The sequence below is a fragment of the Symphalangus syndactylus genome, chromosome 13, assembly GCF_028878055.3.
Source record: "Symphalangus syndactylus isolate Jambi chromosome 13, NHGRI_mSymSyn1-v2.1_pri, whole genome shotgun sequence".
Taxonomy (NCBI): domain Eukaryota; kingdom Metazoa; phylum Chordata; class Mammalia; order Primates; family Hylobatidae; genus Symphalangus; species Symphalangus syndactylus.
The window spans coordinates 122,159,075-122,176,026 of record NC_072435.2 but is presented as its reverse complement, the minus strand read 5'-3'; the positions used below and the strand labels follow the sequence as shown (position 1 = coordinate 122,176,026).

At 44.2% G+C, this 16,952-nt stretch overlaps 1 long non-coding RNA gene across 1 annotated transcript; it reads right to left on the bottom strand.

Annotated features, from left to right (window-relative positions):
• Positions 1 to 836: 836 nt before the first annotated feature.
• LOC134732221 (uncharacterized) lies at positions 837 to 3,883 on the bottom strand. The gene is made up of 3 exons (XR_010115170.1): positions 3,765 to 3,883; positions 2,256 to 3,676; positions 837 to 1,807 (listed from the first exon to the last, which is right to left on the bottom strand). It is a non-coding gene; the product is annotated as an uncharacterized lncRNA (long non-coding RNA).
• Positions 3,884 to 16,952: the final 13,069 nt, after the last annotated feature.

The following is a 16,952-nucleotide window of genomic DNA, read 5'->3' as shown; positions in this document are numbered from 1 at the left end:
GAGGAAACCCTTCATAGCATTTCCTCATTCTTCTATTTGATTGTAAGTAAAGAATCAGTGTAGCTGTTACTCTTGGAGCGGAATTGGTGACTGGGAGGGGGTGCATGGTAATGTTCTGTTTCTTGTTCTGGGTATGTGGAATTTGTAAAATGTAAGCTGTGCAACTTGTCTGTGTTCTTCTACTTCAAAAACATCTAAAAATTGAAATGGAAATTATTTTTAAGAAAAAAGATTGAGTTCACTTAAGGAATAAAACATTAACAACAGGATAGGAAGTTCACAGTTATGAATAAACTCTTGAGTGGCATGATAAAAAAATATGGTGGGATTACGTAAATCACTGGAGTCTGGGGACCACTGTCTGGGGAGGTGGTGATGACATACAGCCCTCAGGAGCTCCTGAGCTCATGCTCAGTCAAGCGATGGCACTAAGTCCCACACGTGTTTGTGGACCATCCTACGCTGCAACATGATGGTATCTGGAGATGGGACCTTTGGGAGGGAATTAGGTTTGGATGAGGTCAAGAGGTTTGGGCCATGATGAGGAGATTAGTGCCCTTATAAGAAGCAACAGCAGAAAGCTTGCTCTCTATCTCTCTTCACCATGTGTGAATACAGTGACAAGGTGGCCATCCACAAGCCAGGAGAAAAGCCCTTATCAGAAATAGAATCGGCTAGCACCTTTATCTTGGACTTCCCAGCTCCAGAACAATGAGAAATACATTCGTTTGTTTTTTGTGCCACCCAGTCTATGGCACATTGTGATATCATCCGAAGCTCACTAATGCACCGGGTATACTTAATACAGTCATGTCAGGCAAACAGACTCACAGAAGGTAGGTAAACGGGGGGAATTTTATTTGGGGAACTGGTTACAGAGAGCTGAAATTCAGGCAACATGACACAACATAGACGTTAATAACCACTGAAAGCCCTAGCACCATAGGGACAATAGGAAAAGATGTTTCTAGCTGAGCCCAGGAGCTGAAGACAATGGGAAGGACTCAGATCCCTGGAGAAGGGAGCATCCCCAGAACTAGAATCCAACCGGAAAGTGTCTAGGTAGGGCTAGGCCCATAGAAGGAAGAACAGTCTGATGAGAGATGGAAACAGAGAAGACAGAGCCAGTGCCAGCAGCGCTGTCTAAAGTAGAGAATGGGCTCAGCAATCCCCTGAATTCCCTCATCCTTCTCCCCACAAGTCACCCACCTTTGGCCAAACCTTCCCGTATGTCAGTGAGCAGAAGGGGCTGAGAAATTTAGCCTACAGGAGTCAAGACCTGTGGCACAGAAAAATCAGTAGAAAGGCAAGTAGTAAATCTGAAAAGAGTACAGTCATAACAACCAAGTGTGTTTCATCCCTATGCCATTTTTATAGAGATAAAAGTCAAGATTTGGAGTGCCCTCACATTCCTTCATCGACTCTTGTTTATGTCTCAAATACCACAGAATGAGTATCACATATATACTCTGCTACATGAAAAGGAATTTATGGTCTCCATCCCTCACTTTCCTAACTACATTAAACACTTCTTGGGTTTCTCAGATGATTGGCTTCAGTGCGGAACAGATATGAGCAGAGAGCTGACTCTGGGACATCTCGGCTGAATTACATCCTCTCTGGTGGGAAGGCAGAGCTGGGATCCAGGGAACATATGAAGACCTCATATGAGCATCTCCTAAACCCTCATCAGCTGTGTCCATGTTCTCAGGTGAACCTCAGTGTTGACATCACTCCTTGGGCTTACTCAATCATCAACTTGTACCAGATGAATGCTCTTCTTCTATTGTGGACTTGATCTTAAGGACTGAAAAATACCAGATGCCTAATATTAAAAACAGCCTAATATTCTCCCATTTCTCTTCCTATATGGAGAAGTCATAAGTTCTCTGGCTTTAAAGTTTTACAGAACTTTCAGTTTCACAGCTTCCATATGTAATAATCTGGTATATGGTTGCAAAAGAAAATATTAGTCTAAAATGAGGCCAGAAAGACAGAAGAAAGGGAGCTAGAGTCTTACCTTCATTTTTTTTACATTGTAAGACTATGAGAACATCTACTATATTCCCCAGGAAAATATGCATAATTTCACTTTTCTATATTCTTGACTAGACCTGATTTTTTTTTAGCAGCAGCCCTTGAATAAACAGCAAACCTTACTGACTGAAAAACTCAAACTCCAACTGCTCACAGGCACAGTAGAGAGAATGAGAATGAGAACACACACAGGGTGTGTGGTTGGGGTGAATTCTTACCTGTTTTTCTTTAATTTACATATTCCAATTTCCACTCTTTGTGACTTCTAGAAACAGAATGTTATCTGAGCCAATTATCTATGTGCATTTTCTCTTCATCTCTCTCCTGAGCCCAATTCTGATTTAATTTCCACCCATTGTGACATGCAGCCATGTCCGTAGGCCAGTTGGGTCCATCACATTTGAATGAATGTGATTAGACAGATGTGAGATGGCTCAATCCCAGATGCTTCCTCTAAGCGCTATTGTGGATGTGGAGAGAAACATTATCTGTTGTACTTTTAATATTCAGCAAATTGTCTCAAAATGGCCCCTAGGTACACATATGATTCAGTAGCTGGCTGGCATTCCAATCTCACAGTAAATGAAATTCTAACTTTAGTAATAAATTAACTTGGGAACTTTGGACATATCTCACAAAATCTGTGAGACAGCTAACCACGTCATTTTACCAATATCCACACACAAGTCTAGAACAATTACAATGTTCAAATCTAGGAATTTGGGACATCTGGTTTACCAGTTGCTCCGCCTCTAGCTCAGTGTTCGAAGATGCTCCTGTTTACAATTAACGGACATGATTATTTCACGCAAATGGAAGGTCTTGCTGTCGGAGTTAAACAAATTTGACTCAATCAATAGAGTTATTGTTCTGGGACCAAAATGTCTCTGACTCATAACCTTGCTTTTGCTCTTCATATCAAATGAGTGTGATATTAATTTCTAGCCCTGCAGTGGTAGAATCCTCCCAGCAATATAAGAAGATGGAAGAAATAAGAACGTCGCTCAAGCACTCCCTTGACACACCTTTTCATTTTACCAGTCACACCACAGCAGCAGAACAAATATTACAGGCTCGCGTAAAGTGCTATAACTAATCCAATAAATGACAAGAGCCTCCCATCCTCAGTAACTCTCATTTAAGATGTGTTTCTTCTCTAATAGGTTTCCCTCCAAATGCTTTGTGTCATGAATTCACTACAGCAAAAACCTTTAAGAATCTGAAATTCATGGAGCTATCCTGCATTTGCAGCCCAGAAATTACTGGCTCTAGCAGTCTTTGCTCTCTCAGTTTAATCTGAACATAAATACAGGTATTTGCTGCAACAGTCGCTAAAGGAAAACTATAACACTGTCAAAACAAACTTGGAGAAGCTGCCTGAAAACGGTGTTCATTTCCCTTTTCTTTCAGCATTCTTCTTTGTTAGCACAACTCAGAGGAGTGCACCAGTAGAGTTACTACCTTCCTTCTTTCAATGAGGGGGAAAGACACCACCGTCTGCCACATTTTTTTTCTAAAAGCAAAACCCAAACAGAAAAGGTATTTGCTCTTAGCAAGTAATCAAAACGCAGCAAATGGACTGTCTCAACATGGTTGCTTTGCGGGGGTCACCTCGTTGGTTGGCGGTGAAAACTGACTTCTGAAATAAAAAGAAAAATTCAAATCTGATAACCAGTCTTCAGATTTTATCACCTTTAACTCATAAGCACTGAAGGAGAGCTAACTACCTTGCACTTTTTGTCACCTTGGTGAGGCATTCCAGGTTCTGGGAAGAAACTGAGGCTACTGAAGCCTGCTTTCTGAGAAAAAGATCAGAGGCCAGAAATGGAGCTAACAGGAAATAAAGACATATGGTGGTTGTTTCTCCCCTCCCTCTCCTCTCTTCCCCTCTCTAAACCTCCCTTTCCCTCCCCTCCCTTCCCCTCCCCTCCCTTCCCCTCCCCTCCCCTCCCCTCTCTTCCCACCTTCTCCCCTCTCTTCCCCTCCCTCCCCTCGCTTTCCCTCCCTCCCCTCTCTTCTCCTCCCTCCTCTCTCTTCTCCTCCCTCCCCTCTCTTCCCCTCCCTCCCCTCGCTTTCCCTCCCTCCCCTCTCTTGCCCTCCCTCCCCTCTCTTCCCCTCCCTCCCCTCTCTTCCCCTCCCTCCCCTCGCTTTCCCTCCCTCCCCTCTCTTCCCCTCCCTCCCCTCGCTTTCCCTCCCTCCCCTCTCTTCCCCTCCCTCCCCTCTCTTCCCCTCCCTCCCCTCGCTTTCCCTCCCTCCCCTCGCTTTCCCTCCCTCCCCTCTCTTCCCCTCCCTCCCCTCTCTTCCCCTCCCTCCCCTCGCTTTCCCTCCCTCCCCTCTCTTCCCCTCCCTCCCCTCGCTTTCCCTCCCTCCCCTCTCTTCCCCTCCCTCCCCTCGCTTTCCCTCCCTCCCCTCTCTTCTCCTCCCTCCTCTCTCTTCTCCTCCCTCCCCTCTCTTCTCCTCCCTCCTCTCTCTTCTCCTCCCTCCCCTCTCTTCCCCTCCCTCCCCTCCCCTCTCTTCCCTTCCCTCCCCTCTCTTCCCCTCCCTCCCATCTCTTCCCACCCCCTCCCCTCTCTTCCCACCCCCTCCCCTCTCTTTCCCTCCCCTCCCTCCCCCCTCCCCTCTCTTCCCCTCCCTCCCTTCTCTTTCCCTCCCCTCCCCATCCCTTCCCTTTCCTTTTCTCTTTTCTTGTCTTTTCAAACTTTACATTCGATTCCACCTCTTTACAAGCTCCCATTAGCTTAAGGTCAGATAGAAGTTTGCATGCAAACATAGTAAAATAGGATTGTGTACAGCAAACAACTATCAAAAGGTCATATTTCTTATTTTCACAGATGTAAAAGCCATCATCAACATTTGCAATGAGAGCAGTGAGACGTAACAGCAGCAACTGCTACAATAAAGCTAATAATCGCAAAGATTGCACCTAGTTTGTACCTTGTTATATCCCAGTGCAAGACAGTGACTGCTATAAAGCAGGTGATTGTTAAGTATTTTTTGTAAGGATGAATGAATGAAATGTAATTTTGAACATTTCCCCCCCCCTTCCCTTGGTACATATATATAGGTGCTATATTTCCTCTTGACACCTCAGTGCCACCATCTTCTTCTAAGGCTGGGAGGTACATTTCCCTGATCTATTTGCCTCTGAGCCTACTGGACACAGCTTGGTTTAAGGGGAACCCAGGAGTGATTTGGTAGGCAAAAAGAAGCAGAAGACATCGACCCCTGGACACCATTCTGCCCGGGGGGTGGCTTCACCGTCCTCTCCAGGAGCCTCCACGTGTGCTCGTAGCAGCTTAGGGAGCTTCTTCCTGAGGTCTTGCTTCTCTAGTGCTTCTCTAGTGCTGCGTAGTTTTTATTTTATCAAAGTCACTTCCCTAAGAATTCTAACCATAAAATTCTTTCCTGGCTTCTGCTCCCTGGAATTAAATCTTGAGCAGTTTCTAGAAAGATAGTTGGAATTCGTATTGATTAAGGGGAAGAAAAGCACACTGGTGGTATATACCACAGGATAATCATTGGTAATTATCATGAATAATAGCTAGTGTATTACTCTAAATGTGTTTAGCTGCAAATAGCTGACCAACTACTCAGCAAACATGTCCATGTTCTTTAAGGGTAGGGACATAAGGATTATTGGCATTTATTTATTATGATACCTGGAGGTGGCCAGGCACAGTGGCTCACGCCTGTATTCCCAGCACTTTGGGAGGCTGAAGTGGGTGGATCACCTGAGCTCAGGAGTTCAAGACCAGCCTGGGCAACATGGTGAAACCCTGTCTCTATTAAAAATACAAAAATTATCTGGGTATGGTGGCACACACCTGTTGTCCCAGCTACTTAGGAGGCTGAGGTGGGAGGATCGCTTGAGCCCAGGAGGCAGAGGTTGCAGTGAGCTGAGATTGTGCCACTGCACTCCAGCCTGGGGGACAGAGTAAGACACTGCCTCAAAAAAAAAAAAAATTAGATATCTGGAGGTGAACTCCACATTGGTCCAGAAACTCAAATACGGTACCAGCGCTCCAGGCTCTTTTCGTCCTCTTGTCCTCTAACCTCTGCACAGTGGTTTACCATGAGATGGGTACCTCATGGTAACATGATGGCTGCCACAGCACCAGACATCAGCTCTTTACACTGTGGCTCTAAGTGTGGTGAAATAAGAGGCTTCGTACATTGCATTTGATTTTATCATGGGAAAAAAAAATCTTCCAAGAATTCCCAGTGGGTCTCTCTTTGTCTCTCAGTGGCTAGAACTGGGACCCATGACCCATCCCTAGACCAAGCCTTGGCCCAGGGGAATAAAATGACATTAGTGTTTTCGATCATTCATGACAGCTTCCCTGGGGCTGGGGCTGCCCATCCCCATGTGCATCTGGTAATGTCAGAAACGAAGTGGGGGATGTGTACTTCTGAAGCTTCACATGGCAAGCCAGATGGTTTTCAGTATGATGTAACTGAAACTTAAATAACACGTAAGAACACAGTAATGAAGTGGCTCCTTTCAGATACACAGTGGGCTTTTCTGATGACCTTGAGTAGGAAGGCTCAGGCTGTTGTTACTTCTGTGTCTGTAACATCAATCTGACACTTACTAACCTTTCTTTTTACCAAGAGGAAGCAGGACTCAGCCTCAAAGCAGTAAGCAGACAGAGAATCTAAGTGAAATGTTTTGCCTGTGCTACATTTATTCTATAATTGTCTTCTACTTACAGTAAGTGATCACAGTTTTCCATTTGTAGTGCAGCTGTCATTTCCTTTTAAAATACATGTATCAGAGTTAAATAGGCATGTGTAAAGATAATTTTAAGTAAATAACATAAATATCATTATATGTTATACTGTGGTAAATACTGCATTATGGCAAATATGACAAAAGTCATGAGCATTGCATAAAATGCTGAAAATTAGTCAATTTTATCTTTAGGAAAAGTGAGAAAGAAAGCGTGAGAACAACAGGAGCTTCCAGAATTCCCTAGAACCTACATGAGAAACCTGAACACTGTATCTAGGTTAATTTCTCAGGAAAAATAATGCATGGAAATCTAAGCTCTTTGCATGGACTTTCTTCTCTGTGACACCGTCCTGTTAGTCTGATGAAAATCCACAAGAAAACCCCCAGTCGTAATAAATGTGCTTGTTAAAAGATGTGTATTATTTCATCAATCTTTAAATGCCATGTTGGCATTTCTCATTGGCATTCTAACTGGTGGTTGTTGCTACAATTACTTTTGTTTCTGAAAATAAGCTGAGATATTCAAGGTCATGATTAACAATGTACTGATTCCTTGACTTTAAATTTGGTACTAAAATGACAGAGGAGTCCGCAATCCTCTGTGTGTGTGTGTGTGTGTGTGTGTGTGTCATAGTGACTAAAACTCCATTGAACTAATTTATGCTAGGTAGCAGCAATACCCTCTAAAACTCTCTGTTTGGGCCTAAATAGTTCCCATGTGCTCAGTATTATTAAAAATGTCGATTCTGTTCACTGTATTATAACTGTGTTTGCCACAATGTGGATCTTCCCCATGGCTTATGTGCAGTGTGATTTTAGGTGGTCCCAGACAAAATGTTAGAACACAGAATCACAGAGTGATACGGTGCCTTTTGCCTCTCGCCATGATTCTGAGGCCACCGCAGCCATGTAGAGCTGTAAATCCAATTAAACCTCTTTTTCTTCCCAGACTCAGGTAGTCTTTATCAGCAGCATAAAAATGGACTGAGACATTTTATTTCATTTTTAGTTATTTTTCAATCCTTCCCATTATAAAAAGGAAAACAATTTCATTTAAGGACAGACAGCTTTGCCATTTCTAACATTTGCTGTCTATTTTCAACCCAGAAAGGCCTGGCCTCAAGCCCAAAACCACAGGCAGGATTCAGATTCTAACCCAAAACACGTGCATATATGTGTGTGTCACAGTAGCTTTTTGTGTCACTACAGTTAGCAGAATCCCCACCAATAACAACGTTAACAACACATGTTTAATTCCCCACATGAGGGGCAGCCTGCAGCAGGCAGCCCCAGGGTTTTTCAGCAGCTGGAAGATGCCAAGGGTATCTGACTCTGTCTCTGCAATTCTGCTGGGCTTTCTCCAAGTGGCTATAAAATGGGCGAGTTCAAACATCAAACTGTGACACATTGGCCTCCCAAACATGAAGCAAGTTGGGTAGAGTCACTCCTCCCTCACCCCAGGAAAGGCTTTTTCCTGGAAAGACTGGCTTTATCTGAACGTTCTTACCCTGCTCTGACCTCAATTTTCTCTAAGGGTTCAGGACTCCAGCTTATGCCCAACCATGGTCCAGTCACGGGCAAAGCGGGGTGGGGTCACTGCATTTCAGGCCAACTCTGACCCATGCCCCTGAGTGGTCAGGGCAGCAGTTTAGGCCCATTCCATCAGGACCCCTGGGTTGACAGAGATAAGAGAGACCCTTGATTGAATACCAAGGGTCTACCCAGGTAGTATCTCCTGTCGCCATTAGAAGCAAACTGAATCCATTCTAGGGAGCAGAGAAGTGTTTTTGTCTAGAAAATTCCTCAGTAGCACACCATGAATCTGATATTGTCTTTAATATGAAAAGTGCAACAGCCATTCTCCAAGACAAAACATGGCTCGTTCCTGCATCAACATAGGCTGGAACACAAATCTTTTTTTTTTGAGACGGAGTCTTGCTCTGTCGCCCAGGCTGGAGTGCAGTGGCACGATCTCAGCTTACTGCAACCTCCTCCTCCCGGGTTCAAGTGATTCTCCTGCCTCAGCCTCCCAAGTAGCTGGGATTACAGGCACGCATCACCACACCCAGCTAATTTTTTGCACTTTTAGTAGAGATGGGGTTTCACCATATTGGTCAGGCTGGTCTCAAACTCCTGACCTTGTGATCCGTCTGCCTCAGCCTCCCAAAGTGCTGGGATTACAAGTGTGAGCCACCGCGCCCAGCCTGGCACACAAATCTTAACTGTAGGGTAGACATCTTTTTGTTATCCTTTTACCTAACTTAAGATTTCATGTTAACAAGAGAGAATAAGTTCTTTTGGGGGAGTAGACAAGTGCCTGGTAAGTTGGAGTATGACCAAGCATCAATTTATGCCACAGATTCCCTCTTTATGGAGTCTCATGCATCTTTTACAAAGAAAACGCCAAGGAGGGCTCAAAAGTTCAGCAAAATATCTCTTCAATGCTAATCAATTAAGGGAAACAAGACTATGTTTATTAATGCTTGAATTATCAAATTTTGTAAAAAAATATGATTTGTACTGTCATGTATAGTAGCCATGGTAATTCAAACAAGATTGACCAACATTGAAAAACAACCCTTTTAATAATTAGATAAGAATGAATCTCCATTAGCCGTTTGGGGCCGTATTAATAGGGACCTGCTAGTATGTTTTTTGTGTGTTTATTTTCCTGTAAGAGGTTATAATATTTGTGCTCCTTGCACTTGCATATGCTGTTACTTCAGACTTGCTTACCAAGTGTTTGGGGAATGAACTTATAACTTGACCCCCTTAATTAGCAGGGATTTAATATCTGGGGCACCTGACTCTATAGGCTGATGGCATGCTGGGCAACAACAAAATTGGTGATTTTAAGAGAAATGTAGCCAGCTCATAGGCTGCCATTCCTGAGCACTGACTGTGCCTGCACTTGCCCTGAGATCACCGCTACATTTGCCCATTTGCCATCAGAACCACCACGAGGTGGGCAGCCATGACCCCCCCACAGATGGGGTCTCTCTGTATAGGAGGCATCACACTGGACTCAACCTTGCCATGGTCCCTTATCCTCCATCCTCCCTCTTCCCAGACCCACTGCTTCCCCCTTTTCCACCCTAAAAGACCAGTCAGGTCCCTGAGATCTCCACCCAGCATCGGGCCACGTCCACCAGAGGCTGAAGCCAGTGTTTGCTCCTGTTTCTGGAACCAGGTTTCTTGGCCAGGACTTAGAAGCTGAGGTCACACAGGCCTGGGACTGAGTCCTCCTTTGGTTATGAAGGAGAGTGACTCAACTTCCCATGCCTCAGCCTCCTCGTTTATAAAACAGGGATCACAAAGACCCCCTCTTCACAGCGTCCAGGAATCAGTGCTGCAGGTGAGGCCTTTCACAGAGCACAACACAACAGGCACCCTTGTGGATTGTGTGGGCAACACCATTTTACTCCATGGCCCCAGAGCCTGGAGCTCTGCAGGAGGCTCCCCATGAGCTGCAGGGAACAGCATTTCTGGTGGGCTTCAGCCATGGGCCTGCTCCAGGTGCCCCTCTTCCAAATGGCAGCTGTCTCTTGAGTCTCTTGGTTTACCCAACCCAGGAGAGAGGTGGGAGTGGCATATGTTTCAGGAAGATGGAGTCCTGGGGAGCAGGTGTGAGGCATAGGGCGATGGCAGTGCACCTGGAGCCCAGGCCATGACACAGGTGTAAGGGGTAGGGGGATGGTAGTGCACCTGGATCTGAGGCCATGACAGATGTCCCCTCAGGTGACACAGACCCAGTATCTCCTGTCTTCTATTTTTCACAGGAGGCCAAAATTTGGAATTTTCATTTGCATATATGAGAGCTTCTAATTTTGTTAAACCATGACTTTGTAAAGTAGTTTCTGGCCCGAGCTCAGTGGCTTATGCCTGTAATCCCAGCACTTGGCAGGCCGAGGCAGATGGATCACATAAGGTCAGGAGTTCAATACCAACCTGGCCAACATGGTGAAACCTCGTCTCTACTAAAAATACAAAAAATTAGCTAGGCGTGGTGGTGGGCGCCTGTAGTCCTAGCTACTCAGGAGGCTGAGGCAGGATAATTGCTTGATCCCAGGAGGTGGAGGTTGCAGTGAGCCGAGGTCACACCACTGCACGGCAGCCTAGGTGACAGAGCTAGACTCCGTCTCAAAAAAACAAAAAAAGTTGTTTCTGAACAGTTTGAACACAGCAGGTCAGCATGCTGCATTCAGGCCTCTGTTCTCCTCCACACCGCAGTTCTGTACAACCTTGTCCTTTTGACTGACAGCTCCAGCCCAGCCCTGCCAGGAACCCTCCCCACCCCACCTCATTGCTTTACTGGTCCCAAATCCCTTCCCCAGCTTCATCAGACCTGAAGATCCTTCCAGAAGGAATGGAATCTAATAAATGAATTAATACCAGAGGTGATGACGGATGAAGCTTAATCATTGACCCCTCTCTGGAGAAACAAAAATTAAAAACCTTTTTCTGGAGCCACCTCTTGAGTGTCCATCCATAGGTCCCCTTCTCTTTCCTCCTGATTGACCAAGCTCCCATCCCAAATAGATATTGAATAAAGATTCACTTTCCCAGGCCCTTTGGAGATGACAGGTGACCCAATATTGCATAGGCAGACCTAAGAAAGACAATAATTGAGGCTTATGTAAAGCTTTTTCCTGCCAAAAAATAAAAATAAAAATAAAAAAGTAAAACTTGCCAGTTTTCTGCCTCTGAAAGGAAGTAAGCGGGTGATGATATGCTGTGAGACGCTCCAGCAGCCATCTGTGACCATGAGGAGACTAGACCAAGGATCAACCAACATGCAGTGGGTACAGTAGAAAGATAGAAAGAACCGGGTGCTTGGAGACCTGGGAGATGGCTGAACAAAACCTGAACTTTCCCAGCTTTACCTTCTTGTCATGTGAATTAATCTTTCTTGTTTAAAATCTTCTAGTTGAATATTCTATTATAATGAGGTAATGTCAAATGATTCACAAAGGACCTGAGATACTAAAATGTGAAATGTGGGCTGGGTGTGCAGTGACCCAATCCTGTAATCCCAGCACTTTGGGAGGCCAGGTTGGAAGGATTGCTTGAGCCCAGGAGTTCAAGAGTGGCCTGGGTAACATGGCAAAACATTATCTCCATGAAAAATAAAATACAATACAATAAAGTAAAATAAAATAAAATAATAAAATAAAATGCAAATATAGAGCACCACCTATGTAAGTTAAATATGAAATTGACCTCAGTATGGCAGCACTGATTTTTCCGGTGTAATTTCCCGATGGCATCTGCTACCTGTGTGAGTCTCTGTGAGTGCTGGTGTGTGTTGTCATGACACAACCTCACAAAAGTGAACAGGCACTCTTATGCTTTTATTCACCGTTCAGGCTCCTGCCTGGAATTCATGAAGTGGATGGTTTCAATGAAAAAAGACTGCCAGATGCAAAGAGAACCACAGCTTTGTGAAAATGAAGGGGTGCAGAATCTAGCTGACTTCCTTCCATCCTGTGTGGCCGGTGTAATCACTCTACACCATCTGTTGGAAGTTCATGTGGAAAATAGTCACAACAAGCTTTCTTTTGTCAACCTCATAAACGGTCCTATTAAAAAAAAATTCCGAGCTTCCTTAGGCAACTGTAAGCAAATAAATAATTGTTTTTCACTTCAAAACTATCCATCTTTTCTCAAACCCCCAGCTACCATCAAGCCCCCTAGACATTTTCCATGTCATAACCCTCCACCCGCAGCTGGGTCTCCTACTGCACCCACTGGAATTCCATTTGTCTTGGTTTTACTGCCTGATAAAAGTAGAGATTGCATTAAACAAAGACTCCATGACAGACTGAGAGCATACAATTTAGAGATTAAATGGGCCAGATTTTAGATGCCCAAGGTGTTTACGGCAATGAGCAGTGTCAAAATAATTAGAAAATGATGCATGGCCTACCACAAACCATTTCTCATCTGAACAGCTGATCATCACCCCTACAATGTTCCAGATATGTGTGTTTTCTTCAATAATGGGGAGTTAAAAATAACCCTCTCAGTTCCTCCAAATGATGTATGGCAGGGCCACTGCCACCAGGCATTCTGCAGAGGGGAGCCTCCTCAGTTACTATAGAAAGGCTTGAGAATAAAATAAATATAACCATGTGCTCATTATTCAAATGAAATTTTAATTAATTCAGAACTTGTTCCCAAAGCTTTCCAAGACAACTCATGCTAATGAGCTCTCTGCACTCTTCTTCCTCCAGTTTATGATGTCATGCTAAATGGGCTGCATCTACCAATGTTGATGAGATGAAAATCCATTCGTTCTGGACTGAGGTTTGACTATAGTTTTAGGACCTGCTGAAACACCTCAGTTCCCCTTCTTCAAAACCCAGGGTCTCTTCTCTCTCTTTCCTTGTTGGGCTGAGATAGATGGCTTTTGTAAAAGCTTTCGGAGCTTCACAGAAAGAATCTCAACTCAATGCATTGGCTTTGGGGCATTAACCAATTTCCATACTTGAAACAACTACCTGCCAGCCCTTCCTCCAGCCAGCATTTTGTGCGTGGGTGACACCAGCAGTGAGACAGAATTATCTGCTGTTCTTAACCACACAGCCTGGCCACTTCACTGTCTATGTGTCAAGGGCAGCAAGGGGTCATCACCTTGGGGTGAATACAGATCTGCCAGGCTCATCAAATTACACACATTTGGTCTCTCCACTCAGAAAATAAATGCTAACTCCTACCTTATCTTCCCCAAGAGCCTTGAAAAAGTCAAATGAGATGAGCTGTGTACTCTGTGCACTAAATAATGTGTATGCACAGACACAGAATATGGAATAATTGTCACTGGAGACTCGAAGGGAGGGAGGATGGGAGGGAGATGAGGGATGAGAAATTACTTAATGGAGACAACATACGTTATTTAGGTGATGGTTACCCTAAAATCCCAGACATCACCACTATGCAATATATCCATGTGACAACACTGCATTTGTACTCCTTAATGTATACAAATTAAGAAAAAATGCTAAGTAGCTGTCACATTTGAATGAACACCTCTAACTTCCATCATGTTGGGTTCCCAAGGACCCTGGAATTGTGAGACCACACAGGGAGAGGAGGAGCCAATTCCAGCTGTGCTACCCATCACCGGAATGGGAGCACCCAAGGGCAGGATAGACCAGGGTAGGGAACATGGATAATGATTTCGACATCCTGGTGCTGTTGCTAGGCATTACCTTTTCACATTTCCTCCTAACACCACAAGGATCTGATATACTGAGCATAAAACCCACAGCATTGGACAAAATACAACTTTTCCTTCAAATTATCCAATTCTAGACATGTGAGCAGGCATGGACACCTGCATGTGGTTGAGGAAGCCCCTGATGGATAGTCATTGTTCCCGGTGTGAGCTCTGGGGACGCGGGCCTGCACCCATCTGGACAATCCAGGATGAGGCGCTACACTAAGAGTCAGCGGCCTTTTGTCTGTAAAGGGCCTGATAGAAAATACAATAGGCTTCATGGTCTGTGCAGTTTCTGGCACAATTGCCCAACTTGGCTGTTGCAGAGTGAATGGACATGGCCGTGTTTCATTAAAACTTGATTTACACAAATAGGTAGCAGAGGAAGGAAACCAATTCAAGAGATGTTTAAGAGACAAAATAACAGTTTGCAAACCAAAGACATATGACCTTGTGAATAAGGTCCTTAACTAGCTAATGCCTGCACAAGAAAAAGATTAGATATTATCTCTATTACAGTCCATTTCACACATCTTTCATAACAACAAAACAAGGGAATATTTCCCAACTATGGATGCCAGATCATTAGTGGGTCATTAAATTGATTTATTGTTATTTTTATTTTTTTGAGACAGACTCTCACTCTGTCTCCCAGGCTGGAGTGCAGTGGCACAATCTCTGCTCAGTGCAACCTCGTCATCGGATTCAAGCAGTTGTCCCTGCCCCAGTCTCCCAAGTAGCTGGGATTACAGGCACATGCCATCACGCACAGCTAATTTTTGGATTTTTTGGTAGAGATGGGGTTTTGCCATGTTGGCCGGGCTGATCTTGAACTCCTGATCTCAGGTGATCCGCCCGCCTTGGTCTCCCAAAGTGCTGGGATTAGAGGTGTGAACCACAATGGCCGGCCCATTCCGATGATTTAGTGGATCACAACTTTCAAATTAAAAAAGATAAAAGAGTTCAATAGTAATAAAATCACATTTGATATAAAATCAAACTATTTTCATATAATAGTGAGGGAAAATATTTTCTATATGACTTTTTTAACTTTATGCATATACGTGTGTGTATGATAGATGAAATGTATATTTTTCTTTGGGCCATCATCGATAAAGTTGGAAAAACACTAATATAATTGAAAGAACACAGAACTAGGAAATGGAAAGACTGGACAGGCTTTAATTTAAATTGTACTATTTGTTAGATTTGGATCTATATTTAACATCTCTGGACTTTATATGTCTTATCTGTAAAATTGAACCTTTCATTTATATTCTTAAAAATCTATTCACTATGCACCCACTGTTAATCCGGAACAGTTCTAGGCTCTGGAGATACACAGATCAACTAGACAGGCCCCACTCTAGGAAGCTAACATCCTACCTGGGGAGAGACATAAATAAACAAGTAAGTGAGTAAGCAGAGAAGGTGATGGGCTGAATGGTTATGGGGATGGGCACTGCTTCAAAGAGAGAGGTGAAGGAAGGCCTGGCAGGAAAGGGAGTGGCTATGAGAAGGTCCAAGGGGACCTCTGGCGGTGAAAAGAGCAAGGAGATTGCTGAGGGTGAATCTGGGCTCAGAGAGGTGAAAGGTCTTCCTCACGTTCACCTGGGCCTGGTGGTAACTTGAACACAGGCTTTCTAGGCCAAATCTCAAATTCTATATCACTAGGCTGCTTCATTATGAATATGCTTCTTAAAATTGTGTTTCTATATGCAAGCTGCTAGAGAGTTTCAAAGAAAAGGTAGCACACCTAACTTTTGAACACAGGTCTGGCTACTAGAGGCCACATCTCCCCAGCAACAGTTGATGCCTTGAGGTACGGCCATTGCAACAAGGACTCTTGATCTCTCCTTCTCAAGCAAGTGCTTTTCTGATTAAAGAAGCATAAACAAAACCCCAAGCCATAGGTGCTGATTCTCCCCAGTGCAAATATCACTTGTATCAATCTCCAACTATACAATAGGCCTACATATGATACCAATACAAAACCTGCCTGTTCCAAGAAAGGAACTCACTCCGTTATGCTCAGGCACCAAATCCGTGATCTGAGTCTATTGTTTTGGAGCATCTGATGTCTGAAGTGGTGTGGGAGCCCTCTGTCCCCTAGTAACAGGTGGTGGAAGGCAGAATAACAGCCCTCAAAGATGTCCATGCCTAATCCCCAGAACCTGTGAATATGTTATCATACATAACAAAGGGGACTTTGCCGACGTGACTACGTGAAGGCTCTTGAGATGGGGAGATTGTCCTAGATTATCAAGGTGGACTTATTATCATCCTAAGAGTCCTCGTGAGTAAAGAGTGAGAGGCAGGAACGTCAAAGAAGGAGATGTGATGATGAAAGTAGATGATGAAAATGAGAGCTTTGAAGATGCTTCACTTTGGCTTTGAGGATGAAGGAAGGGACCATGAGTTAAGATATACCGGTGGCATTTAGAAGATGAAGATGAAAAAGTTAGGGAAATTGATTCTTCCCTGAAGCCTTTAGAAAGAATGCAGCTCTGTCAACACATGGATTTTAGTCCAGTAACACCCACTTCGGGCTTCAGATTTCCAGAAATATAAAAGAATACATCTGTCTAAATCCTTTAGTCTGTGGCATTTTGTTTTAGCAGCAATGAGGAACTAATACACAGACCCAGGACCCTGACCACGAATGCACACAAGGCAGGGCCATTACAGACGCCCATCCTCCAAACCACAGTGATTGGTCCGAGGATGGGCATATGACCCAAGCTGAGCCATTCAGAGTCCTCCTTTGTGGTTTTTCTTTCTGAGGCTGATGGCAAAGACTCTTCTGTCCTTTCTGAAAGGTGAAACCTTTCCCATGTGAGCCTGTAGTTGTCAGACGTTGTATTTCCTATGGCTTAGCAAAGGCCAGTCTGCAACTGCAGTGTAGAGACTGATTCAGATCAGAAGGGGAGAGGAAGGAGAGGAGGAAAAGAAAGAAAGATTTTA